Here is a 27,170-nt window from a genome sequence, read left to right on the forward strand (position 1 = left end):
TTTGTGCCCTGAGTGCTAAAGGACAAGGAGGGAGGTTCACAGGTACAAACATCCCTGAAGACACAGGAATTAGGTCCTTGCATACTTGGAGCCTGAACCTGGTCCCAGCTTCATAGCAGGAAACCCTCCTGCAGCTGAGGTGGGTGCCCTGTTTTTTAAATCTGCATGCCTTGAAGGACCCCAGAACGTCTCACAGGTTACGGTCCTCCCTAAGGAGAAGCAGTTCTCTCTGGACGCAGTGTTGAGCCCATTGCTTTGGGGATGGCTACCAGGTATGTCACAAGACTGAGCTTTGGGATCAGCCTTGGGGGGGAGCTCTGATTCAGCACTGCACCATGCTCTGCTGAGCCCTCAGGAGCTTTGAGGGCACACCTTCCACCTGCCTCCTACCATGAGCTGTCTTGGTGACAAGGACATCTTTGCCTTCTAGCTGTAAGAACCAAAGTTCTCACCTTCTATGATCACGATGATTCCCTCTGCAAGAGAAGGCAAAAGCCCTTTAGATGGAGTGTGGCTGGTCAAATACACCTCTCCTGAGCTCATGTGACTCCTTGCTTCCCCTTCTCAGTCCCTAATGAGCCATAATTCTCAACCAGGACACCCAGATCCCTTTTCCCCTTGTGCCATCTCAAAACACACTGTCCCAAGGGCCTGGGGAAGGGGAATGATTCATCTTTTAGGTCACAATCTCTCTGAATTGCTCACTCCATTGCTTGCCCTGAATCTCCATTCCTTGGGGGAACCCCAGTGCAGATCCCCAACATCCTACCTCACAGAGGTTAACACAACATGGTGAGGCCCTGCTTTACTCCCTGGTTACTGCAGCTCCCCCAGGCCAGGCATCTGTCCTGCTCATTCCCAGCTCCCCATCTGCAGCGGGATTCTGTTATTAAAAGGGACATACAGACCAATTAGTTGTTATATAATAGCTCTGGATGGCCAGGCAATGGGACCAAGGGCACTTGCTCAAATTAATAGAGTCTGGGATTGATTTAGGTCTAGGAATGAAAGCTAGTTCAAGCTTTAACATCTCACTGCTATCTCCTCAGACAAAGCAGAACAGATTACTCACTGGTAAGAGCTCTTATTTCTACACAGAAATCTATGAGTCTGAGATGGGAAAAAAAATATATATTTTCCCTTATAAAGGGAAAGTAAGTAGCCTTTACATAAAGGAAAATGTTTATCAGTGCAGAAGGCCACAAAAACAGAAGTTTATAAAAAGAATGGTGTTATAGGCAGGGTCCAAGCTGAGGGCTCAGCCTGGACACACCATTCCTGCTTCCCAGCTGGTGAAGCTCCAGCACCTTGCTGCAGCTGTGTCAGCTCTCACTACTGATGGGCTGGGTCCTCGTTAAAGCACACATTTCTCACAAGTCATCTGTCTCCCCCAGAATATTTGTTGCAGACATTGCACTTCTTTAATCTATTAATGAGCTCTTCATAGGGATCTTGACACAATTAGGAAATCTAGGCAAGAGACAAGCTGGAATTTTCTTGAGTGGCTAATTTCTTGTAAAAGAAACCGGGTCTGGAAGATGGCAGAGACACGTTTCCTGCAGTACATGATGTTCATATAAAATGTGTTCTTGGCTCATCTCACACGTCATTTATCCCATCCATGAAGCAGGAGGCAGAGGAACAGCACATAAAGCTGTCTGCACGAGCTGGCAGCATGGGAGGCTTTGCATCCTGCTAGTTTGGCTCCTGTACTACCATGCCTAAGGTTTGTAAGCCTTATCATGCAGGACACATCTTGCTCAACCAGGTACTGTGGCCAGAGGTTGCTTCTAAGAGCAGGAGTCAGAGCTCCCAGGTAGTGCCATGGGCTGCACAAAACAAACCATTTGTCTCTTGCATTGGGCAGAGGTAGGATCCATATTTGTGCTTTGTTGTTTCCTTAATTAACAGAGCCAGTTTTAAATATGAGGGCTGGTTTGCAAGCAGTTTTGTATTGATTTTCTCTGTTGTGATTCTTGTCCTATTACTCACTCACTGGGGAAGATCAGATTAGGATGAGATAGACACAGAAACACGCAAGTCTCCATCATTTCTTAGATTTTAACAGCATACACAGAACACTGAAAAATTAGTAACAGAAGTTGCTTCATTTCTTGGATAGTGATTATTGTCTCGCTACAAAAGGAAGCTCTCCAGCCAGAGAACTGCAGCTTTGCCCCCAGCCTTGGTCCATCTCACTGTGAGGACAAGGATCGTACTCATTGTGCTTCCTATAGATAGGAAACTGTTCCTCAGTATTTGGGAGACACTCTGATGAGCAGCACTTACTGCATCCATCAATGAATGTAACATCATCCAAGGATGGGCAAAACTACAATTGTTAGAATTTCATATATCACAAATGTTTAAAGAGTTTCTTGTGGAAAGTGTGAGAAGAACTGGAGGCTATTGAGGCTCGCTGTGAGAGGTTTTGGCAGGGCTGTAAACTGACAACATTAACAAGTAGCTTACAAAAAAAAAAAAAAAAAAGAAAACAAAACAAGAATTATATTATTCAAGAATTATATTATTCAACTATGTGAACAAGGAAGAGAATGGTGGGAGGGATGTTTGTCTTGAATAACCCATGAATCCCTTGGACAAGCCTGCCTTAGGAAAATGGAAAATATAAACCTCCCTTTTTCTGCTTGCTGTGTTCAGTTCAGCTCTTTCTTGCAAACTCCACTTCCTCTTTGCACAAGGAAATGGTACCAGTGGGCTTTGCTAACCCCGAGCCCCAGCCAAAGCCCAGAGAGGAGCAGCAAGATGTGACTCTCACATGGTCCTTGTTCATCTTGGCAGCTTCGTTCCTCTGACACAAGGCAGAAGAGCAAGTGCATCCTTTCTGGGTTCCCTCTCTGTCTTGGCAGTGCAGTTAGTAGGCACGTGCCCAAAAGCACGCATCCAGCTCTCTATGAAGTAAAGCCATAGGAAATATGTCAAGCCAAATAAAGTTGCGCTGGTTGATTCACTGCCTCTATTCAAATAATTCCATGCTCCTCAGGTGCTGGAATCAGTCAGTAATTTATCTCTGACCATTCCCACTAGGCACAAGGGTACATCTGGTGGGCTGTGGGGCAGATGGGAGCAGGGAGGGATGTAGCTCAGTCCGCTGGAGATGGAAATGCTTGGTTCCCCAGCCTTACTGCTGCTGGTGCCACAGCCACACCACAGCCCTGAGAATGGAATGGAGAATGATGGGGCTGGGGAAAAGGGTTCGGGAAGAGCACTGTCTGTGGGGATGCAGAGAGCAGGAAACCAAAGCAAGCACATGCACTGCAAAATATCATCCTAGCTCTTCTCCCTCCTTCCTTTTACATTCCATCTTCCAGAGCACTTCACATGAGGTTGGGGCCAAGCCAAATGAATCAGATCAGAAAGAATATAGGGGCATCTGGCACCCGCTACCTCTGCTAAGGATCCCCTTGTACTTCATTCCTGAAGAAGAGCCATCAAACCTGCAGAGCCAAGAGTGACACTGGACTGCACTAAAAAGTCTCATGCTTCTAATTTGACAAGGCATGTTTTTTTCAGCATATAATGTGATGAGATGGGAAACAGTTCAGTCGAACACACTCAGTATTCTGGATCTCATAGAGCTTCCCAAATGTCATCCCAAAGCCACGTCCTCAAACTGCCTGGGACAAGTGCTCCTAGGGAGAAATGCTTAATGAAGTATTATTATTTCAGAAGCTGAGAAAAGACCCTTAGTGGGGTCAGATTTTCAAGCATCTGTAAGCACATGCATGAATCCCTGCATACAGTTCCTGAAATTAGGTGCCTTGAGCAAACACCTGCTTAAGTCAATGGGCAACAACATCAACAAATGGAAAAAAGGAAAATGAGAAATGACAATGAATTTAAAAAAAAAAAGCCTCAGAACAGCGAAATGGAAAGTAAATTGTAACTTTACCAGAAGGCCTTGACTGCAGTGGTATTTTCATTCTGGTTTGTATACAAGCCTACCATTGATACACCAGGTCAGAAGTCACGTATTTCTCCCACTTTGTAGTGCTGAACTCCCTGAGTGAAATTGAAATTAGAAATAAGCCTTCTTTTTTTTTTCTTCTTCTTCTTTTTTTTTTTTTTTTGGCAAATAGTAAATTCCCCTAGCTTTAGAAGAATAAAACAACTGACAAATAAAAGTCAAGTTAAGAGCTGGAAGCCAAAATACTGGCTTTCATACTTCCATAAAAGAGTTTTATCTTTGATTTTTTAAAAAATTTCTTTTAATTAATTGATTCATTTATTTGCATTAAAAGAATGAGGACAAAAGAGAGATGCCTACATTTCAGTTCATCCAAAACAGAGGGAGATGTTACCTCATTTCAGACACCTAGAGACACCACATCTAGAGTTGACTTTGTAATAATGGTCCCTCTTGCAAGACAAAAGGGAGAAAATCCTCCCATTTTCTCCTGAAAATCCTCCACTTAGATCAGGACATGCAACAAGGCCAAGGGCACGGACACTTCACCTGCCTCCCTCCATTGGAGGCCACAGGCACATAGTATTTTTTTGTATTTTGTCTAACATTTCTAAGACAGAAAACACAGAGAAACAGGATCTCCATAAAACAGCACAGAGGGAGATCACAGGCACAGCTGACGTGGTTTACAGTGCTAATATCCATATGTAAGAGCAAGGATTGGGAGAGGGCTAAGGGATGCAAACTGGATCACATGTTGATGTCCCTAGACCCTAGAGATCAGCTCTCTTCGTGTTCAAGGATGTGAATTTAAAAGTCAAGAATGTGAGCCCAGCTGATAGGGGTGTAGAGGTTTTTGTGCAGATGAGAGAAAGGCACCCATGCTGCAGCAGCCAGCTGGGGATGAAGACAAGCCACAGGACATCACCAGTGCTGCATCAAATCCCTGTTGGGTTCTAGCTCCCAGGTTAGCCTTCATCTCTCCCGCATCCTGTGCAATCAGGATGGATAGATGGGGCACTCTGTTACAAAAACACTTTAATTTAGTCAGATATGAAGTAACAGCCCACAGGAGACCAAACCTGGCAGCACATCAAGATGCTGAAAAAACATCTCCCTGAACTAGCCACGCTGCAGTGTGTGGGACATGGCTGGGCTGCCATCAGTCATTTCCAGCCCAGCTCTCATCCCCAGCAAAGACCTGATATACCTTGAGTTTTTGGGTAAAAATTCTTGCCCCTGTTATCGACCATATTTCCAAGGAGTCACACAGCCCTGGTCCCAGTACGCTCATCATGCCAGCAATCATCTCCCTTGGAGCAAAGCCCATCACCTCAGAACACAGGCTCCTTGCACAGACTTCACTCTGACTATAGGATCAGCGGTACAGAGAACCCAATTTCCCACATGATGTTTACCCTCCCGGATTTCATATGTTTTCCTTGGGCTCCCTTTGGTAAACCTTTGGCTTCAGCATATCATTAGGGAAACAAGAGCTTGGTATTAAGTGATGATTATGCAATTTATTCTGACAGCGAAAAAAGTGAAAAGGGGAAATTGACATTTGTGATTTTAGTTACGTGCTGACAACTATAATTAATCTTAATGCCAGTAAGAAGCAGGTAAGTGAATGTGATGGGAAAGCTGCATTTTCATTGCTGCAGCCAATTGACTACTTAATCGTGGCAATAAAATGGCACAAGTAAATAAATTAAAGAGGGTAAAAACTTTAACCTGTCTTAAATACAAATAGAAAAGTATGGAAATCGAATGAAAAAAATAAAATAAAATAAAAATATATCAAAGGAACAAGTTAACTATAGGGAAAAATCATTGTGTAGGTATAAAATAGCAAGAGATGTGTTTATAAAAGAACAGAAAAACCTTTCCAAAAAGCCTTTTTGAGGAACTGTAAATAGAAATAGGAAAGGACTGAGCTTAGATCTTATGTACAAAAAAAAGGCAGAGTAATACTTTTTTACTTTATTTGTTAAAAACTTTTTATGAAAGTGAATGAAGATTGATTTTTTAGTTTGGATTTAGGGGATTAAATTTACTTTTTTAAAATATTCATTATTTTAATATGAAAATAACTGGTGATTTTGGTCAACAAAATACATTACCCATTTGAACAATAACAGGTTAAAACCAAAGGAAGCTAAAACTTTTTGGTGCGTGTGTGTAAATGTCAGTGGGGAAAAACAGTCCTTCAGCCTGTTCATTATGTATCAGATTAAGAGATGGTACCCACTTCCTTGAAGCAGGACAGACTAGATGACTTCATGGTCTTCTTTCCCTCTGCTTTCTCCTAGCTCTACTCAAATGGAATAGAATACATCATGTTCCCTTTCCCTCTTCCCACAGCGGTTTTTTGCAGACTTATTTAAAGAATTTGCTGAACGCAGGCAGAAAGTCCACTTCACAAACACAGCATTGAGTGGGATCTTCAGCTCTGCCTTAATGAAGACAAGAACAGAAGGTAACAGCTGTTGGGGAACACGTGAGTGGCATTAGAATTCCCTTGCAATTACGTCCAAGGCCAGGGACTCTTCTGATGAAGATGAGCTGCAGCACACCTGAGGTGGAGCTGAGCAAGTTGCTCAACAACAAATCATCCTGTTGGTATCTTTCAACCTCTTTTTGCTTGAGGAGGGGCAAATTTATTATGGAAAGAATGAGAAATGGGAAGGAAACAAGAGAAGTTTGAGCTCATGCCTTCTTCCCCATTCCTGCAGGTTGTGGCTGTCCAGATTGCAAATTCTGCTATCCACTGTTTGCAGTGGAGCACAGAGCTTTTCAGCAAATACAGGCAAGGCTAACGATGTTGTGGTGATATTACAGTTCCTCTTATTTCTGTTTGGTTTGTTTTAGGAAAGCAGGTATTTTTTAGCCAAAATACAACTTGATTTTTTGAGCCAACTCACATAAAGAAATGTTCACACAAGTGTTCATGTGGAGTATCTTGAGGAAATTTTCTCTTACGCTCAGAAATTTTCTTGATTTTCTGCTGTCGAATGCAATTCCTCATCCCAAATCATCTTCAGTTGATAAATTCTATATCCAAACTGACATTTACAAAAACCTCCCCTTACAGTCAGGCTGCGGAAAATCCAACCACAGAAAGTTACTAGTTAAATGCAATAAATGGTTCTTAAAAAACACTAACTAAAAATATAACTAGCATTTGGTTATATTTAGGATGCTTCATGGCATAAAATCAGTCATGTGGGAGTCAGGAAGAAACTTTCACCAAAGATCATTTATGTACATTAGACAGGTGCTTTGTGTATTGTTCAAGCTTCCTTTGGAGGCAAAAGGTAGTAGTTCCCATTGAACCCAGTAATGAGTACCAAAAGTCTAATCTGGCATTTCATTCTTTCCTTCCCTCCTATAACTATCTGTCAGGAAAGGACAGTGAGAGAATTCAATTTCTTCTTTCTGATGATCTGAGACAGATTCAACTTTGCCAAGTTCATTAGTTCATTTTGGACTAGTAATTCCTCACTTTCCAGACAATTAGTGTTCATTAACTTCTGATAATTTGACTTACTGGATTTCAGCAACCCACTAAATAAAGCAATCTGTGCTACAACGGAATGAGTTTGCTGTACCTCTGTGAGTGTTGACAAGATGGATTATGCACAGACCTGGGGCTGGTGGACTATCAAACAGTTTGCAAAACTGAGAACAGAATCACTTCTCACTGTATCACAATCTTAAATAACTTTGTGCTGTCAAGAACAAAATAGAAAAATCCACCTAACCACATGCCTTTGGAGCAATTTCTAGGCTGCACAAGAGTCTGAAAATGGGAACACTGGTTTTATTCTAGACTTTCTGTACTTGGTCACATGCATGATGCTTTGGGACAGCCTGAGAAGGTATTGGTAAGATAGAAATACCGAGGCTGATCTGCCTGGCGAGAGAAAGAGCAGTTAAAATACAGGAATTCAGAACAGTGAGATTAATGAGCTGTATGCAGAGTCTTCATGAGACTGGCCTAAAACACATATTTAAATTGTGACAACCTTCTCTAATTCCTCACCTCAGTCCCCACTCTTCCTGCTCCCCAAAAAAGAAACTTTGATTTTGAAAGGACTGACGGAGATTCTCTAGTTATTTCTTCTGCTCAGGAAATGCAAAACTTGCAACATTCGGCAGCGTTTCAAAGTCCTTTGACAATTTGAGACCTTATCCAGTCCAATGCATTTCTAGATCACAGAAAATACTTCTTTCTCAGCCTCGGTTTGATTTCAGAAGAACTTCTGTAGGCTGGCTGTCAGCCCTGGGCACGATGTATCCCCACACATAAACAGACATTTGGATCTGCGATTTCAGCAGCCCGTGGAGAAAGCACTGCAAGCTAAATAGGTTAAATGTTTCCATCAACACACATAGCACAGGCACATGCAGTTAAAAGACAGTTTGGGCTGATTCAGAGGCCGTGTGCATTTCCAAATAAATTCAATTTACTAAGACTGGCTCCTAAATGGAGTCTAGTGTCAGTAAGCCCCCTAATGGAAAACTTGCAGCCTTTGTATTTTCCATCCTGTGTGAGTACCAAACCAGATGGCACTGGCTCTGGGATGCAACCAAGTCTCCTCTCCCTGCAGGGATAAAGTGCTGACACTACATAATGCTTACAGGTGTTATTCAATATTATGAACACTAATAGTAGACTTTCATTTATGAGATTCTCTGACCCGCCCAATGGCCTCCAGTCTAGAAATAAACTCCAAACATAATTTACATGAAACAGGCATATCCTTGACTGAATCACATAGCGGGAACAAAGTCTGGGAGAAAACCTACCATGCTGCAATCACTCATCTACAACACTTAGCAGCAACATTAAGAGCAAGGATGACGCAGAAGCCTTGTCTGTTCTTCCCTTTGCTTGCAGTTGGAAGGGATTCTCCATCAGGGAGGACTCAAGCAGCCCTTGCTTGGCAGCACAACACAAATAGGCTCTTGCTACGTGGCAGTTCAGAGAGCAGTCTGTCAAACACTCCCTCCAACATTCTGGCCCCAAAGATTTTTCAGATTTAGTCATGATTCCAATCTCACAAACTGGGGAGCAGGGTCTACAAAGAGGACTTTGGAAAACCTGATCTTAGGGTATCCCTCCAGAGGTGGGAAAAAGTGGCAGAACTGAGCCCAAGCAGTTTCCTCCCTCCTTGCAGAGATCACTGATGGGCATGTAACTACCAAAACTGGTGCTGCTCAGCATGAAAAGTAGGCAAGAGCTGTTACCCTGAGGTTACACAGGAACCCCTATTACCCATGAATTCAACCACTGCTCCTTCTTGGCAATAGATAGAATCATAGAATCATTGAGGTTGGAAAAGACCTTTAAGAACACCAAGTCCACCAGTAAGCCATATTCCTAAGTGCCTCCACCACTTCCCTGGGCAGCCTGTTCCAATGCCTAGTCACCCTATCCACAAAGAAACTCTTCCTAATGTCCACTCTAAACTTACTGGAACAACTTAAGGCCGTTTTATCTTGTCCTATCTCTTGTCCTCTGAAAGAGATGAGATATCAGGACACTGCCCGAGGAAGACAAGATCTTAATGGCAAGAAAATGACCAGTTAAATCACTTCTCAGAGGAGTAGGTCAGACCTCAATGCTCAGTGTAAGGCTAGTGCCATCCCAGAGAAGATACAGAGAGTTGAATCAGAACGATTAATGCCCCTTGTCTATACCAGATGGATTAGCCTGCAAGTAGTTTGCTGGCATAAACCCAGAGACGCATAAAGCATTGAATCTTCAATCTTTACTGGAGGAAATGAATTACAAAGAAGATATTAAAGCAATGTGTCTGCACTCATTTTGCATCAGGAAGACGGAAGGAGTTCACTTCAATCCTCCCTCCCCCCTGTCATCAAGTGTCCTAATACTAGTGAAATCCCTTCCACATCAGGTCAGGCAGATCACCTTTCAGCGGCTGCTTTCTGCAGCTGAGTAGGGGAGCAGGGCCGCCCAGGAGGCAGCTGGGAGCCAGGGTGGGCAGCAGGTGCCGAACACTTGTGGAGTCCCACAGATCTCCATCCTGGGACAAGCAGGCAGTGGTAGGGCACGATAGGGTGAGAGCTGTGGTGTCTGCCCTGCCATCGCCTCTTGTTGGGTCTGGTTGCTGCACAGTGATGGGGTGTAGGAGTGGTGAAGGACAGGCTGAGGGAAATGGACCCTCTGCACCTGTGGCAGTGAGAGGAGCTCCTCCAGAGACTGCAGGAGAAGGTGCCCAACACCACCAAGTAGTAACTAATACATTTTTGAGAGTGAAGACTCATTTTTCAAGTTTTACTCCAAATCTCAATCTTTCACAAAATAGAGAACCTGAAATAAATAATAATAAAATAAAGCTGCAAAGGCAGATAGGTATTGCTATCTCACTTTTAACTTCCAAGACTGAGGTAGAGAGAATCCAGTTAGTTCAGACAGAGATACACTTGCCTTGCCTCTTCTCTGAGGGAATATGAGCACTTCTGTTCAGATGAGCTCCGCTGTATCCAAACCCCAACATTCTTGATAGAAGTCAAGGAGAATAACAATATTAAAAAGAGTATTTAAAAGTTTTACTAAATGTAATGAAGCAAATGGGATGTAATGTGTTAAATAGTAAACAGGAAATAATATTTAGAGGTGGAGAGAGAAAAATCAAGAATCACTGGTACACAGTCTTCAATTCAAACTGTCTTTTAGCTTAATAACCCAATTAAAATAACACAGTATGAGATCAGGAGGAACTAGAGGACAGCCCCTTTTTCCAGAGTGAACAAACTAAGTATGTCACTCGTGCATCCAAACAACCTCGTTAGTTGAGTTTTCCTAGATTCACTCTTATCTTTTGGCCTCCATTGAGATGCAGGTCTTTTTCAACCTGAGCAATTCTAGGATTCCATATAATAAAGCAAAGTGAATGTATTTGGCACATTACAAAGTTTAGCAACCAATATTCCTAATCTTATCAAACGTAAGCAAAAGGTGATCCGTGCAATATCATATTTTCAAAGTTCTGAGGTGGGATTTCCTACTGCACTGTAGTTGGTCACCTCCAAAGGCTTAACATGAAATTCTCCAGTTTGAGCTCACAACTAAATATCCCCTGATATTTCTATTGCAGATGGCATAAGCTGCTGCAGGCCATTTTCCTCAGGAGTTTACTTTCAAAGCACAACCACATCACAGTTACACATGGAAAGCTATGAAGAATGTTGCTGAAAAAAGACAAGGCCAGAAGTCCAAGCTTCTTCCTCTCATTTGTGGCGGGATCCCTTGCTCTTTTAGAGACTTAGAATCCTATCCCTCAGAATAACAACTATTACGTAAGACAGGTGTTGTCTTAAACACTGACACAGGTCCTTTCATTGTCTTTCATTAAAATGTGAACAAATATTGGTTAATTAAAGATTTTTTCCCCCACCTAGAAATGCAGAGAATGTTTTTTTTTAAATGAAGATCAGAAGAAACTCTCACTAGATTCTTAAATGTCAATTTTTGCCAACTGCAAATAATTTTTTTTCTGTGCAGGACACTCAGAAGAATTGTAATGGAGTAGGATTTTAAAATTCAAACTTACCAGCATGGTGACACCAGAATGTAATATTTTTCTAGATTAATAATTGTAATGGGCTGTATTTCCTGCTTTAATATCAGAGGGAAAAATATAAACCTGGCCAAGGTTACATTTGGTAATTTTCAGTTTTGACTCTTCAGTTCCAGTCAGTGATGCTGACGACTTACTCCTAGAATTGGCAATGTTGATATAATCTCCTGACCTACAATCTACAGTGCTGGACATACCCAGGAAGCTGTCATAACAGTTACCTTACAATCAGTACAGCTAATAAAAGGTCCTTTTATTACAGGAATCTTTTCTGTAAGCTGTACTCACCCCTCCATTTTTCCCTTCCCTTGTGGGTGGTCAGAGCTGGAAGTAAAACATGAAGGGGGGGGGGGGAAGGAAGAACCATTTCAAATGCAAGGAATTTTAAGTTCACAGACCGTGTCTCATTGTCACTAACAATTTCCTCTGGAATGGTGAGGAGAGGTTTTTATTTCTTTCTTAGAAAAAGTGGCTTTTCTCTATCTGTTTTTTGGCTTGCAGAGCTAGAGAGATGTACCACATTCAACAGTTCAGAAAAGCACTTTTCTTTTTTTTAAACAGCTGGCTGAAATCTGTAGCTTAAGGAAATACTCTCTTCTCCCTCTCCCTCCTGGTACCAACATTTTTCCATAATAGATTCTTTTTACAGAAAAAGAAGCCCAAAAATGTATTCAATTATAACAATAAAGAGACATTCTAAAATTCAGTGTTCAGACACATTTTGTTTAGTTAGCAGAGGTTAAGAGAGCTCCTGCAAGCAGAACATTTGAAACAACAGTACTCCATTTAAACTTTTGCTTTGAAAAAAAATGTAAAACCTAACCATTCATCTGCCAGTAATAAAAGGAAGAAGAGCCATTGCCTGCTTCCCAGCCACGCTGCTATCTGTACCCAAGAGCTCCACAATAATCTTTGGGAGGAACAGCCTCTGCTCCTGCCACCTGCCTTGTGCCAGGCTGGGTGTGAGCAGAGCCTCAGCACTGATGGTCAGCACATGGTTCTGATGCACTGCTGCAGTGTCCACAACATTCATGAAATATTTATTGGAGGACAAACATCAGAGTCTGACAAAACCGCCATACCTTTCTGAGTCCCCTTTCTGTTACACTGACAAAACACATCTCACCCTTCTTACAGCAGCTAACAACAAGATTTGGACAGTTACAGAAATTATAAGTTATTGGGTTTGATATACAATTTCTGATGTCTTGATGTTGTGTTGGAGGTGGGGAGCAGTACAAACAGACAGGTCTGTTAACTTGGAGGAGTGCAGAGAGCTGGTTGCATGCATGTTAATTCCAAGGAGCAAAGAAGGATGAGAATTTATCACTGTGAGACTTGAGAAAGAGTCTTCCATCCCTAATATGAACAAAAAGCATTGCATTTGTTTACACGTTGTCTCTATGAAAACTGCTGCCAAAAGTTACCAAACAATGCTCAGCATCTGAGCTGCACTGTGAGCCTAGCTGCATCCCAGCTCAGGACAGGGAGGGGGCACTTAAGGGCAGCCAGGTTTGGAGATCCGGAGATCTTCCTGGCATAAACCAATCCTGTAACACATAAGTGCTCCATTGCACAGCTTTCAAGCAGAAAACACATGGATATCTATCTAGCAAGGGCAGTTCTATTGCACAGAAAACTGCAGTGCAAGAGATGGGAATCAGACTCCAATGATTCTTGTTCTGAGTAAAAATATTTTGGGTTAGAGCGAGAGATTTCCTTAAGCAACTCCTCAGCACCATGTCTAGCAGGCCTTTCAGCAGTCCCTGTTCAAGATATGCCTACAAGTACCAAAGGTGTGATTCTTGATCTGGCCTCAAGTACAAAGCCCAGTCCTGCCCAACTATTCCACAAAGGCAAAACCTAAAAGAAACAGCTATAAAATTCCTGGAGATTTTCCTCTCTTCATCTGAGAGAGAAAAAAATCCCAGGAAAATAGAAAACTAAATTTGAGTAAACTTGCAAAAGAAAAGACCAACTTTTATTTCCTTGTTTCTGTACACTGCCATCTCAGTCTTACTGCCTTGTACAAGAATGTAAACTTATAATTCATTATTTTTATTACTATTTATTGAATTATATAGCATTTATTGTGCTCTCTGCAGGAAGCTGACATGCCCAAAGTATATCGTTCTTCAATGTGTGGTGAATCAATATACATTTAAAGTGAAACACCCTGAAAATATGCCTCTTAAGCATATTTAACTCGGAGGTGGTACTTCTATTTGAAATATCCATCCTCATCCATACTCTTCCCTCCTCCCCCAAATATGACCCAGAAGCTCTTATCTTTTTTTAAATCAGAGGAAGCATGGCCCAAATTAACCAATGTGACTTAAAATGCAGATATATTTCCTGCTTCCTTCCTCCTCATTATCTTGCTTTCATGAACTCAGGAATATACCCACCAGAAATAATCAGGCCTTGGGTAGAAGCAGCTCAGCTGGTTCTCCACTGCTGCACATCTCAGGCCAGAGATGAGAAGCTCTGCATGAAAGTGGGCCAACTGCTTCTCATCTTGCCTTTGCAACGAGCTACCATTCTGCGTGTGGGCTTTGATTCATGCACCCTATTGGAGGCAGTCCTAGGAATTTTTCATCAGCTTTGGATAATTAAAAATGAATAATGCCTTCAGCACAGTAACCCTTGTACTAATTGTTTGGATATTAAGCTACATTCCTTTCACTTTGCCCTTGCACTTACAGATTCTTGCATTAAAAGTGCAGTGGTTCTGTGGAAGTAGAGAGGGCAAAAATGGAAAAGTTAAGGCAACTGGCTACAAGAAACTGGAAATGTTGATGCGTGGTGACATGCAGAAGGCAGCATGAGACAAATAAACACATTGTTTAGCTTTTTTTGGTAAAATTATGGCATTGTGTCAAACACCAACGAGAACAGGAAGCCTATAGACAACTGTGTCGATGCCCCTTTGTCATCAGGATGAACAGGGCTTTGCTGTCCCTTCTGTGTCACATTCAGGTAGGAGGAAGTCCTGTTGCCAGGAGATGAAAAAGCCAGATGCAAAGCCAAGAGCACATTTTAAGGCCTTTTCTACAGCTTTGGCATGGCACTACCAGAGCAGCGGGACCTTGGGAAGCACTTGTCAAACACAGCTCTGCTCTTGCAGGAAGGAATGCTGCCCGAGCTGTTTATGCAAAGCACAAGATACACTGCATACATGTGATGCATTAGGATACACAATCAAATTTCATTATCAACATCACATGGATCATTAAAAAAATAATCCCAAGTCCATCCTATTTGATATTCTTGTCAGAAGAGTGTCAATGAGAGCTCCAAGTGGAGCAAGAGAAGCGTTTTGTTTGCAGAAGCAGCAAAAGGTGAATTTGATCATCAAGAATGCATAACAGGAGAAGGGTTCAGGGGAGGTGTCTCAGCAGAGAGGGGAAGAGAGTCCTCAAAGAGCATGGATAAAGAGACACACAGAGCAAAGCTGCAAAGGAGACCTTGGTCTTTACCTGAACATGGACAAAAGAAGAACCTTATACAAACTGTTGACACAAAGACTGAGAGGGGAACATGTCAAAATGAAAAGAAGTTGCAATAAAGGTGTGTGTTCTTCAGTATAGGAAATACTGTGTTTCACAGACCAGGTCCTACCTAAAAACAGTTCCTCTGAAGAGAAGTTCTACTCCAGTACATCTGGAAATAATTTCTGGGAGAAGCCAGCAGCAGTTTACTGTGCTCCTATATGAGATGCACCTGTGAGAGGCCTACAAACCACCTTAAAAGTGAACATAAAAAAGTCAAGGTCTTAGGCATGGGGGATCCCACATGGAGGGCTGAGGGGCATGCTGGCTCTCCCAGCTCAGCCTCTGCCCTCTGCACCATGAAGGTCCCATGGCCTTCCCCTGCCCCCGCAAAGATATCAGGCTCCACCTCAGAAATTCTGGTCTGAGGTAGATGCAGCAGTAACATCAACAAGGGAAGATCATGGTGGTACATGGCAGTCCCTGTTCTGCATTGGTGGGACACAGTCACAGCACTGAGGCACTAAGGAAAACGTGCATGTGCTGAGAGCCAGAGTAAGTGTTCAGGGAGATAGGACTGGAACAGGACCAGGTGCAGAGCCCAGGTTCTCTTTGCACCAAATCTGTGCTCTGGTGGTTTACTGGACCAAACCTTTCCCAGATCCTTCCCATGTCTGTTTGCTCTTCATCTTCTCTTGGCTGAAAATAAATCCACAGCCTTCAGAGCATTTCCTCCCTGCTCCATGTGATTCTGATTTCACTAATTAAAGTTAATCTGATAAAGGAAGAAACTGCAGAGAAGAATAAGAGCACAAAGCCAGTGAGTAAGGGTCAGCCGGCAGGCTGCAGAGAAAGAGCTTTGTGGCCAGGGAGCCCAGTGCTGCAGGGCACAGCAGGCTGAGCTCATCTGCTTGGCCACAGGCCGTAGCTGAGCTGATGGCCACCCCGGCTGCCCACCATGACCTCCTTGCTGCCCTGCCAATGCTTGCGGGATGCAATTTAATGAAAGGCACCAGGGAGCAGGAAGAGCACTTCTGCTTCCTGATTGTATTTAGCTCGAGCAAAACAACACATAGGCCAGCTCAGGGATGAGTAATGGGTAACAAAGCAGCTTCTCATCTCCAGGCCCCTCATCCAACCTGTGCCTGGAGGGCAGCACTGATTGAAACGCATTGGCACCTGGTGATGGGTGAGGGTTTCTGAAGGAAGTGAATGCCTGGATTTCAGGGTAAAGTAGTTCTGGGGTAAAGGAGCTGAGAGCAGAAAGGCTGCATGGGGCTTCGTACCCCAAGGACAACAAAGCTCCAGCTCACAACTTCACCAGGTACAGAGCAACTCTGACATCACTAGATGGAAAAAGCACTGTGGCACAAGGAAATCCAGCTCACCGAGAAACACCCTACGAGGTGCTAAGCATCCACAGCTCATAGCAAACAGGATTGTGACAACATTCAGCTTCCTGATCAATGAGTGGCAGCTACCTACTCCAAAGAGCATCCCGGGGTCCTTGTATCCAGCAGATTTATAATGGAGGGCATCTTCAGAGAGATAAGGCAGACAAACCCACCTGTAGAATGCACAGAATATCAGAGTGATAATTGGAAAGCTAGGAAATGAGATGAGCTCACCTTATTTACTTTTGAGATCTTAATGGCACTGAGGCACAAGAATTAGTTTTGCTGAGCAGAATGCAGTGTATCAATTTAAAGTACTCAAGAACAAAGGATTTTCTTTACCCGACTTCTAACTGTGAAGCAAAGAACCACAGGTAAAGTAGAGCAGGATATCCTTTTTGCTCCAAACAAGCCAACAGATACTTTCACAGAGCCTTGCCACTGAGGCACAATATTCACATGCAGTTAGAGATTTACCACTTCTCTGCTTTTCTTAAATTGCTGCTACATACATCGATTTTGACAGCACCCCTGCCCCTCCTCTGCAAACTCTATTCATTGTTAACTTGTTTAAATTAAACACAAGCACGGACAGGATCAGCAAGCAGCCGTCTGTTTTATTAGTGCTTCTACTTCAAATGTCAGTCTTAGTCCCTCCTTGCTGGGCTCTGATCTCTCATGACAATTTGATTAACTTTACATTTCCTTTTATTGTTGGAGAAACATTTGGAAAATCTTACCATATCTTACTGGCTGGTTTTGAGACCAAGATGGTGATTTTGTCCATGCTTAGCATCATCCATCAAAATCAGGCGCCTGACAGTCAGACCATTTGAAAAACGTGTCATTCCCAAGAAGTGCACAAGTCATAAAGTGTTTCCTCATTGTGAATAAACACAGGACATTTGTTTTTCTCTTAAGAGCAATATTTTCATTAGGAAACTCTTCAACAACTTCATTAGGACTAAGTCTCCACTTTGCATTAGTCCGTGCAGACAAGAACACCTTCTCAGCTCCCAGCAGCAGCTAGAAACTGATATTTTTTTATTTTTTTTTTTTTTACTTGAAGAGCCACATTCCTGTGGTGACTCCCTGATGGGAACATACCATTAATTGAAGGACTGTCAGGACATGACATATCCCAGAGAAAAGGATGCTCCATCTCACTTTGACAGAATAGCTCAGAACTTTTTCCCCTTGCCTAGTGCTCAAACTAATCTAATATTGCCTCAAGCCTCTGGCATATACTCAGCATTACATTTCTGCTGGCCTCTGAGCTCCTGGATCTTGGCTCAATCCCAGAGTATCAAGGCACCAGTGAAAGAGGCTGTAAGTTGGCCTGGTTTTGACTTTATGTTTCAAGACCAGGATCAGAAATAGATGTGGTAAGAACCTCATGGAAAAATGCTGGTTTCCTGGTGTTTTTGACCATTTATTACATGTAGATGTTTAAATTCTTTCCTGGCATCATCTTCATTGATTTGAAAAAGTATAGCTACTTTACCATTCTGAAGAGCCATACCACTTACCTCTATTCAAAGAGGACACAGCAATAAGTGTTACTGCCCATGTCATCAAAGTCTCTCTACACCTCAAATCCAGTTAACTGCAAACTGCTTTCAATCACACATAGAACTTAAGATAGACCTTGACATCAGATTTAACTTCATCTGTAGAGATTAGAACTAGTAGTGCTACTAGAGTACACATATCCCTCTCCAGAATACACATCCTTCACCAGACATACTGCTATTTGTACTGGTCATTACTTAGTAATTCAACATTCCTCTATCCTGTCTATTTCTACCTCCATATTTACAGCTTTTCTACTACTTCAGGACAAAGATCAGCCTTGCTTAATACTTTCTTTTTTGTACCAAGATATTTAGTTCTGAAAAATTATTTCTAAATAAAATATCTAAGGAAATTAATATGACTTTTGGAAGTACTTAGAATTATCAAGGTTTAATGGTATCATCTGAGTGGTGGTATCTCTCATACCTGAGCCACTCGTGTCTGCTTAGTGAAAGACAAAAATTAATACTGACATATGGACGTCAAGCATCATGGTTGGGAAACTTGACTGGCCTTGGATCCCAGGCCATGGCAAACTCCTAGGGCCTCTGACAGCCCTAAGTGTACTTCAGGCTTAAAACTTTACAAGAGCTATCCTGAGATCCTCACATCAATCTCAGAAATACATGGGTTGCACAGCACATCTCCCATTTCTTCTTGCATCAGGATACTCATGAACAACAACAATAAATGATGATTCCAGAATACCTCCCAGTGGATATGCATAAAAGTCTATTTTATTTTTCAGCTCATAGTGAAATTTCTCTGTAGTTTTCAAATATATTCGATCATTCTGTCATGTGAAAAGCTACCACACCAGTCTCTGGAATTGAGCAGTTCTGCTGTAAGTTTACAGAAGGAGCGTGACTGCTCAGCATCTCAAAAATAAGTAAATAGAGGCTTTCCTTGCTGAAGTCTCATTTCAATCTATCAAAACAGGGCAACACAACAAACTAACCTCCCATTCTCAGGTGAATAACTGCTCGTGTCTTCTGAGATTCACTTGGCTTTTCTAATGAAGAGAAAAAGGAATAGAGAAGGAGACAGAAGACAACTTGAATAGCTAGAACAGATTTACAGCAGAAAGACAGACTTCCTAATACTTCTGCATCTTCAAGCCCCTACAATAGAAAGACCTAGATCATTAGAAACTATTGATGCTCCTTATACTATCACAGGTCTGTACCCTTCAACAGAGTGCTAAACCACTCTTCCAGAACTTGAAGACAAATGAAAGCTATTTATTCTAACCTGATACCACAGTCATGCTAGGGAAAATAAATCTCTTCTGACCCAGAAGAGGATGTAATGAAAGCTGGGATCTGGCCCCGTATCACCAGCTCTCCCTGCCTGAGTGCCCATAAACCACAGGCTTAATTCAGCATCTTGCTCTCAGTGCTATGGGTGCTGGAAAGAGTCCAGCCCCTGCTGTCCTAGGGAAGTGATAAAACCCCATGTGCTAGTTAATGCACTGCCTCTTATAGGCCCATGCAGCAGGTGAGCAATTATCACTCGCAGTCTAACTTAATACTTTACAGGGCCCTAGAGCTGTTTTCAATTAGTTTCAGTATACTGTTGAAATTAACTCATTTGTGTCACCTTGCCTTGCAAGTGGGCTGCAAGGAACTGATGAAACAACTGGATACAGGTGGCACCTCCCCTCTCCTCCTGCTCCTTGGTGCTCCTTGCACTGGATCCAGAGGGGTTATGTTTCATGGAAGAAAACACAGATGGAAAAAGCTTGTTTGATCCATAACCAAGAGCTAAGGGAGGGCTGATCCCCAGAGTCTTGTCTCCATGGTGTTTTTCCAGACTGGTTCTCTGTATCCCAAGAAACAGTCTTTCAAGCACTTCCATTTGGATTATTTCATAATCTCTTGAGGCTCTTCAGCACTTGGCCTATAAAAATGTATCTTTATAAAGAACAGTGTTATATGTATCTTTATCTGTGAGCCTTCTTTATCAAATGCTTTCAGACACTATGAACTAACTTGGAGCCTGATGTAAAGCAAGATTAATTCTTTCAAGCTCACTGGATAGTCATAGTTGTACAGCATTTTCTCTTAAAGAGATGTTCTAAAAGTTGACGTCAGGGCTACAGTTAGGCTAAATAGGATCCTACTGAAGTCTCCAAATACACTTCAGAGCCTGTGAGTAGTATGTAAATCAGACAATAAAAGCCAAGAGAAAAGGAGTGCTCTAAACAGTTTTCTAAGCTTTATCATAAAGAGTTCTGTGTCATTCTGAGCACATCACCTCATCTCTCTGTGTTACAGTTTTTGCCCTTCATAGGTAAAAGTTATCACCTCTCAGTGGGATTACAAAGATAAATACTTTGCAAATGTATTCTCGGGTAACAGACTTGAAGAGAAGACTCAAACATTAAAGAGATATCTTGCTTTGATTGTTACATTTTGAGCTCGGTGAATTTGGCTTACGTGAGCTCCTTTTAGCTCCTCACTCCTGATAAATGAGAAGTTATAACTTGAGCATGATGGTGTATCCATCTAAACTTATCTGTAAAACAAATAATTAAACTCCACAGATCGCACATAATTTGAGCAAACATCAATTAAGAATCAAACTCAGTGCTCAAGAAGAAGGATCCAATTCTACTAATGATTTTGTAACGTGATGCAAAGCGCAGCAATGACAGCAGAGAAGCGAGGTCCCAAGCTACAGCAAGAGGACTTGCACAAATGCAACAATCAGGAGCTCAGAGATAAGGAAAGAAGCTACTTACCTTCAGAAGGCCATAGGTACACAGGGATCTATAGCAAAATGCCCTTGTCTCCTTTGCCAACCTTTAAATGTGGTCTGGGAAAGGATGAATGCTGGCTCCAACTCTTCCAATCATTCGGGTGCATTGCATGCAGCTGAGCTTCCCTGAGTTGGCCCTCCCTTCCCACCTGGTGCTCAATCACTGGTTCAAGCTGTGACTTAGCATTTTTGCTGCAGAACTGCTTACAAAATACCCAAAGAAGATAAATTCACATTCAAAATGCACTCTACAAAACAAATATTGGTACATTCAATGAGGGGAAGATCATGACAATAGCCCAATGTGCTCCATAAAAACGCACTTCTGTTCATCCAAACACAACACATAGCTCAGGTCATTATTTCTAGTAAAAAATTAATTGCACTGACATTAAGAATGTGTTGAGGTTGTGAAAATCAGCACTGCATTGTACTAACACAGATGGAGACGTCACCTGCTTTGGACAGGTAGCCAATACATAAAACACCAGATGATAGCCCCCAGATTGAAGATGCATGGATGCAGAGAAGCAAGCTGAAGGCCGTATACTGAATGTTTAGTTGAGCCTAGCATCCTTCTTCTGTGTGCAATACTCTGAATGTGTAAGGTTGGCTGTGAGGTCTGCATTAAAGATAGGTGACCAAAGATTTATCCAGAATTCTCTATAATCTCTTATGTTTCCACATGGGCAACATCTAACTGCAGAGAGCACAATTATTCTACGTTCTGGCACTCGTAGGAACCAAAATGCCACAGCAGCATCGTGGAAGTTGTGCGCCCACCCCTGCAGCAGTCAAATGAGCTGCAGCAATGACAGACAGAGGCTTTTGAAAAACCCACATTGGCTGGAGAGCTTTCGGCAGCGCAGGGCCGGATGCTGGGACCGGCTCAGCACGAGGGAGCAGAGCTTCCCAGAACTGGAAATGTCAAACTGCTTCGTAAGGAGAGCCAGGCCTGGGCCCAAACCCAAAATGTCAGGCCAAATCTGAACTGCCCCAGATTTGGATTTGGATGTGAAATCTGTGGCTTGGGACTATTTCTGTTTTATATTTTAAAAGCTAATTGTCTCTTTCCATGGGTAATGAAGTATCACAAGAGCTAACATGGAAGCAGCAGACTGAAATCTCTCAGGATCCCAGTATGCAGTAGTCAAAAAACCCTTTCTTTCCTGGAAGCAGGGAACAAGCTTTGCCACATCTGTAAGCCAGGGAAAATTGCTGGAAACTCTGGAGTGAATAATTATACACAAATGTTTACAAAAAAGTAAACAAAAAGAATGTATGCATAAGTCAAGAATAACAAGTGACATGTGGCCAGAATCCTGAATAGATACTAAGGCCCAGGGTATGTAATTTTCACATCATTTGCTGCCCTGGGCAGCTAGAAAGGGTGGTTAGGAGCATTAGTACACAATGGCTCCCAGTACACGGTATTTATAGTAAATTTCCAGTGGCCAAAGAAACAAATCACAAGAATCCAATCTACAAGAGAATGGAAAAAGCCCAGGATAGAGACTGTTCCTGTATTCTTGTCTAAGAGAGAGGTCTTTGGGCAATATGCGTGCTTCCTCAGGTCTGTGTGTGCACAAACTCTGGCTCCTGCACTCTTTGTGAAAAGCTGTCCTTGCTAATCTTGTAGAGAGACAGGGAGTGGCAACTCAGCAGGGCCCTGTTGAAGCTCAGTAGCAGATAGCAGATCTTCTGGAACAGGACAATACTCCTGAGTGCCACTCAGCTCCTTCCAGTGGATTGCTGGGGACCGATTTACTGTTTACTGGTCCTATGAAAAATAAATAGAGAGAGAAAAGCAATTTGGGAACTATCAAAGTGAGTAGCTGTAGCTTTTACAGAGCTGGTTTTATGGGAGATTGCTTCCAGGTGACTCTTGGCCGGTGCGAGGTTTTGCCTGACATGGAGCAAATCAGCCTGCTGAGGGGCTTGGGGCTATTGGGCTGAAGCCACAGCCCACCTTCCCATGGTTCTGGGCAAGTGCTGGCACTTGGGCCTGTGGGATGGCTCAAAGTATGGCCTTCTGCCTATAAAAATAAATCATGCAGAGGCAGATCTGACTGGATTCTCTCCAAAATGAAAGGCTCTTTTGCTCTGGTAGGCTTCTGCCAGGCTCAGACTTGGGGTGACATGCAAATGCTGTCTGTTTCCCACCTCTTCTGGGAGCCAGTGTCGACAAACATACATGTGTTTGACTCAAAAATCCACCCCAAACAGCAGACCGCAGTGCAACCCCCTACCAGCACAGTGAGCCTGCATATGAGATTGCCATCTCTCTGAAGTCTTGCCAATTAAGCAGTGCTAACAGGGCTTCTCCATAACCACCCTGTGCAGCAGAAGCTTCTGTTGGAAGGTTCACCCCATCCCAGTACCGGTGGTTGGGCTGGGATGGTTGGGATCCAGTCTACACATTGCACTCTGATGTTTGCAAGGCACGGGGGGCTGCAGGGGAAGATGTCCAGATGTGTCTCCATTACCGCAACACACGATTCAGTGCATGCAAGGCTGGATGCTGCTGAGGAACAGGGCCTTGCTGGGTTTCCTCTCCCTTTCTCTGAGAAAACTGAGCTCTAAATGAAGGCACAGTGGCAAGACACCTTGCTGTCATCACAAATATGTGTCAGGAAACAGGGAACTTTGAAATCGTGCTTGTTCTACAGGCCTGAAAAGAAACAAATTTTATTTTGTTTTGTTTTATTTCATGTTGATTATTAGGAAACACTGCTTCTCAGAAAGTACGGTGAAGCACTGGAACAGACTGCCCAGCGAGGTAGTGGAACACCATCCCTGGAGGTTCAAGAAACATGTAGATGTGGCACTGAGGGCCATGGGTTAGTGGGCATGATGGGGACGGGCTTTGTTTGGACTAGTGATCTTAGTGGTCTTTTTCAACCTTAATGATTCTATGTTTCTATGCACATTTTCATTTTTCTATTTTTCATTCCATCCTACCTTTCCTTTTTGTTGTTTGCTTTTGCCTCCCTCATATCTCTTTTTTTTTTCTATTTGAGGAAAGAAATACAGATGGAGGAGATTTCAGAGCCAAATGAATGTACAGAACTCACATCCAAATAGGAAAATGTGTATTATTTCTCCAAGTCCAAACCTTGTGATTTCTTGTTTTTGTTCAAACAAAACCAAAACAAGTGCCTGTGACTACTAGAAGTAATTTTTTGCTTTACAAATATAAGAAGTCCTTAAACCTACTTCATTTTCTCTCTCATGCATACATGCACAACCAAATAGAAACCCAACCCCCTTGAAATGAAACAGAGACCCTTTTCAGTGGAAGAAACTTCTAAAAATTTGTCCTGCTTTTAGAAATAAGGACAGTCTGCTGCTTTTATTTGAAACCTGGACCTGATTTCTAGTTTGGCAGTTTTAAAGCAGACAGCAGAATGTACTGATCTGGAATACAGAGCATGTGATAGTGCAGAGGAGAACATCCAGCAGTACTGTTCACCTGATTGTCTTATTTAGCAACATATGGTTGTCAAGGAATCTGCTAATTACTGGCAGTGGCAATCAGACAGTGCATCTTCTATCTGCACCATTGGGCTGGTGGGCATGGAAGCTTGGATCTGTCCATGCTGGTGTTCAAAGACTTCTGTTTTCCAATGGAGGAAGACCCAAAGGACAGGAAAATAGGATGAAACAGCATTTTTATCCCACTTGGGAAGGCTGAGGTGAGCTCAACAGCTGCTCTTGCATCACTCTCTGGATTGCAGTGCCATCACATCATCATTGCTTGTTCCCTCCCCGTTTTTCGTTTTACATCTCTTGACACAATCAGCCTACCCTGAGGAAAGCTCTTTTCTTCATGGACCTATATTTAAAGAGATAAGGTCCTATCCCCTCAGAAGCAGATAGGTATGCTCCTGAAGCTTTTGCTTTCACTTTCCTTTTAGACCTCTTTGGATGCTTTCAGCTCCTCCTGTTGCAACAGAACTCGACCGCCCCACGCATCAGTTGCTAACATGAGTGCAATAGCAGGCAGGATCCCTGCCAGCTGGGGTCAGTAAGTGGCTGCAGTTATCTATCACTATGCAAAATGAACACACAGGGCCAGGCTGAACCTGGCTGTTGAAGCAGCACTGCCAATGGGCTGGTACTGAATAAGAATTGCACACAGCCTGCTTTTACCCTCCATTGCTCCCCTCGGCACCGTGCCTGGGGCCGGGAGTGGGCGCCAGGTGTGGCAGCTCTGCCAAACCGCAGCAGGTCCAGTGCTCACCCCGTGCAGGAGAGGAGTTAACTCCCTCCCAGCAGTCCCACATCACTAGGATTTGGAAAGGATTTCAGCATCTTTCTTTAGCCATACCCAGATGCTCAGTATTAGCGCAGGCAGCTCTGTGAAGATTGTTCCCTGCTATGCCTCGGATGGGAAGAATATTTGGACAAAGTAGTGGTTTGGGTATCGCTTTGCAGGTCTGGTGTATAACTCAAGTGGAAAGAGATTTAGCTCCAATGACTTCATGCAATTCAGAATGCACAAGAGCTCTCTGTGGTAAGACAGTAGTTAGTTTTTAGTTGGCTTTTACTCCATAGGAAAAAGCCACAGTGAGCTGCACTCTTCCTTTTTTTTGTGAGCATGTGCATGTGTGAGCCTCAGCCTGAGAGCCCTTAGCATCAGAGCATCTGAGGAATGACTCAGAGGTGCATTTAGCTGTATTCTCTAATGAAATCAAAGACCAAATACAAATAAACAAGACTCATTATGTGCTGAGACTGTATAGAAAAGAAAACATTCTATCCTTTTCAGAGCTTTTCTGTAAGCTAATTTTGCTCTGTCTGGATGGTGAAGCTGTACTCCTCTCCTGGCAGCTCAGTGCAGCTCTTATGCCACAGACAGGTATTTTTTTGTCTGAGCCTCCACTGTGCTGAAGTAATGTTATTGTCCACGGAAATAAATAGGGACCATTGCTTTTGGAGCAATCTATGTTGCTATCTGAAAACAAGAGGAAGCCTACACTACCCCCCTGAAAGTGTGCAGGGGCAAAAAGAGGGAGGTAAATAAGAAATAAAATTCTGCAGGACATTTGAAGGACTACAAAGCTTCCTGGCTGAATGGCAACTATTGGGGTGTGCACATGTAAGAGGATTGCTAACCCTGAGATTTTCTATAAAAGTAAACCACAGTCTTCCATTTGTTTAGAACCAAGATTAATTTCAGCGTATCATTTCTTCCCACAGCTCAATTTAATGTTTTAGCTAGAAGAAGTCTTAAATATACTGGGGAAGATAGAGGATAGATTGTCGTTTCAGTACAAAATCTGCAGCTCCTGACAAATTCCAGAGCATGATCCCAAACTGTCTCCTAGATTGCCTGGGTAGAAGGTATTTCCTCACAAAGTTCTGAGGTTTGTTTCCTGTTTCCAATCACAGGGACTGTAGGCTCCTACAGGCAGGGACTGCTCTTTGTCAGCCCCAGCGCCCAAGGAGCTGCTGCTGAGTCCTGCCCTCTCCCTGTGACGTGTCCATCATCTCAGCCCTCTATTTCTGCTCCTCACGGTTTTCCTGTTGCATGGCTGGTAACATCTAAAGGAAAGAAACTGAAGTTGTAAGGAAAGAAAAGAGAGAGCTACTTGCCACAATAAAACATCTGCATAACCTCTGCTGTTCTTTGCACCTCTGAACCTTTTGGTGTCCCCCCATTTCCACTGGTCCTATTTGTTCAATTTTCAGTGAGTTCACCACAAGATTGAGGCAAATTGAAAGAACTTGCACCAGAGTTACCTGTACGTTTCTAAAAATAATGCCCTCTTCAAAACTCTCGTAACTCCAACATCAAAGGGTTAAGCTAAACACACTTGATGGGCTGTGCTTTCCTTCTGGGCCCTACAGATCAGCCAGGACTGACCATGCACAAAAGGGAGGCAGTTTTCTCCACCTTTCCAAAGGGATTTAACCCAAAAGAGGGATTCCTGATTCCTAACAATGTGCAATGTCCAGAAATGTGCAAAGCTAATTTTGCTGTGTCACAAGCTGATCTTTAGCAGATGCTGAAAGGCTAGGAAGTGCAATTATGGGAAAATTGCACTAAGGCAAACAAGTACATGCCAAGTTCTGCCTCTCTCCATTATCCACCTGAGTCCCTTGATTGTGGCAGACAACGCACCATCTGTGTGTGCTTTGTCAAGGGAAAAAATAATCCCAAAAAGAGTGTCTGAGCAGGGGAGCAGGAGGAGCAGACACTCAAGAGCCACTACCAAGCCCTGGAGCCATGCTCACAAGAGCTGGGGGTAGTTGATGCCTTCTTCAGGTGCCCCAGGTAGGGTGATCTCAGCACACCCATATGGCCCATCCCACTGTGTTTGGCCACTGGGGGCTCATGAGGCGCATTTGAGGATTGTTTAGTCTGCAGAAGAAGAGACTCAGGGGAGACCTCATTGTGTTCTCCACA

General features: G+C 43.0%; 1 long non-coding RNA gene across 2 annotated transcripts; it reads right to left on the reverse strand.

The window, feature by feature from the left end:
• Positions 1 to 15,421: 15,421 nt before the first annotated feature.
• Positions 15,422 to 20,893, reverse strand: LOC149917802 (uncharacterized). 2 transcript variants are annotated; one of them, XR_016467258.1, is made up of 4 exons: positions 20,742 to 20,893; positions 17,164 to 17,239; positions 16,418 to 16,596; positions 15,422 to 15,820 (listed from the first exon to the last, which is right to left on the reverse strand). It is a non-coding gene; the product is annotated as an uncharacterized LOC149917802 (long non-coding RNA). The 2 variants fall into 2 exon arrangements; XR_016467257.1 differs by lacking the exon at positions 15,422 to 15,820 and having other exon boundaries at positions 15,993 to 16,596.
• Between the last annotated feature and the right edge of the window lie 6,277 nt (positions 20,894 to 27,170).

Source organism: Phasianus colchicus, chromosome 5 (genome assembly GCF_987193195.1).
Source record: "Phasianus colchicus chromosome 5, bPhaCol1.hap1.1, whole genome shotgun sequence".
Classification (NCBI taxonomy): Eukaryota; Metazoa; Chordata; class Aves; order Galliformes; family Phasianidae; genus Phasianus; species Phasianus colchicus.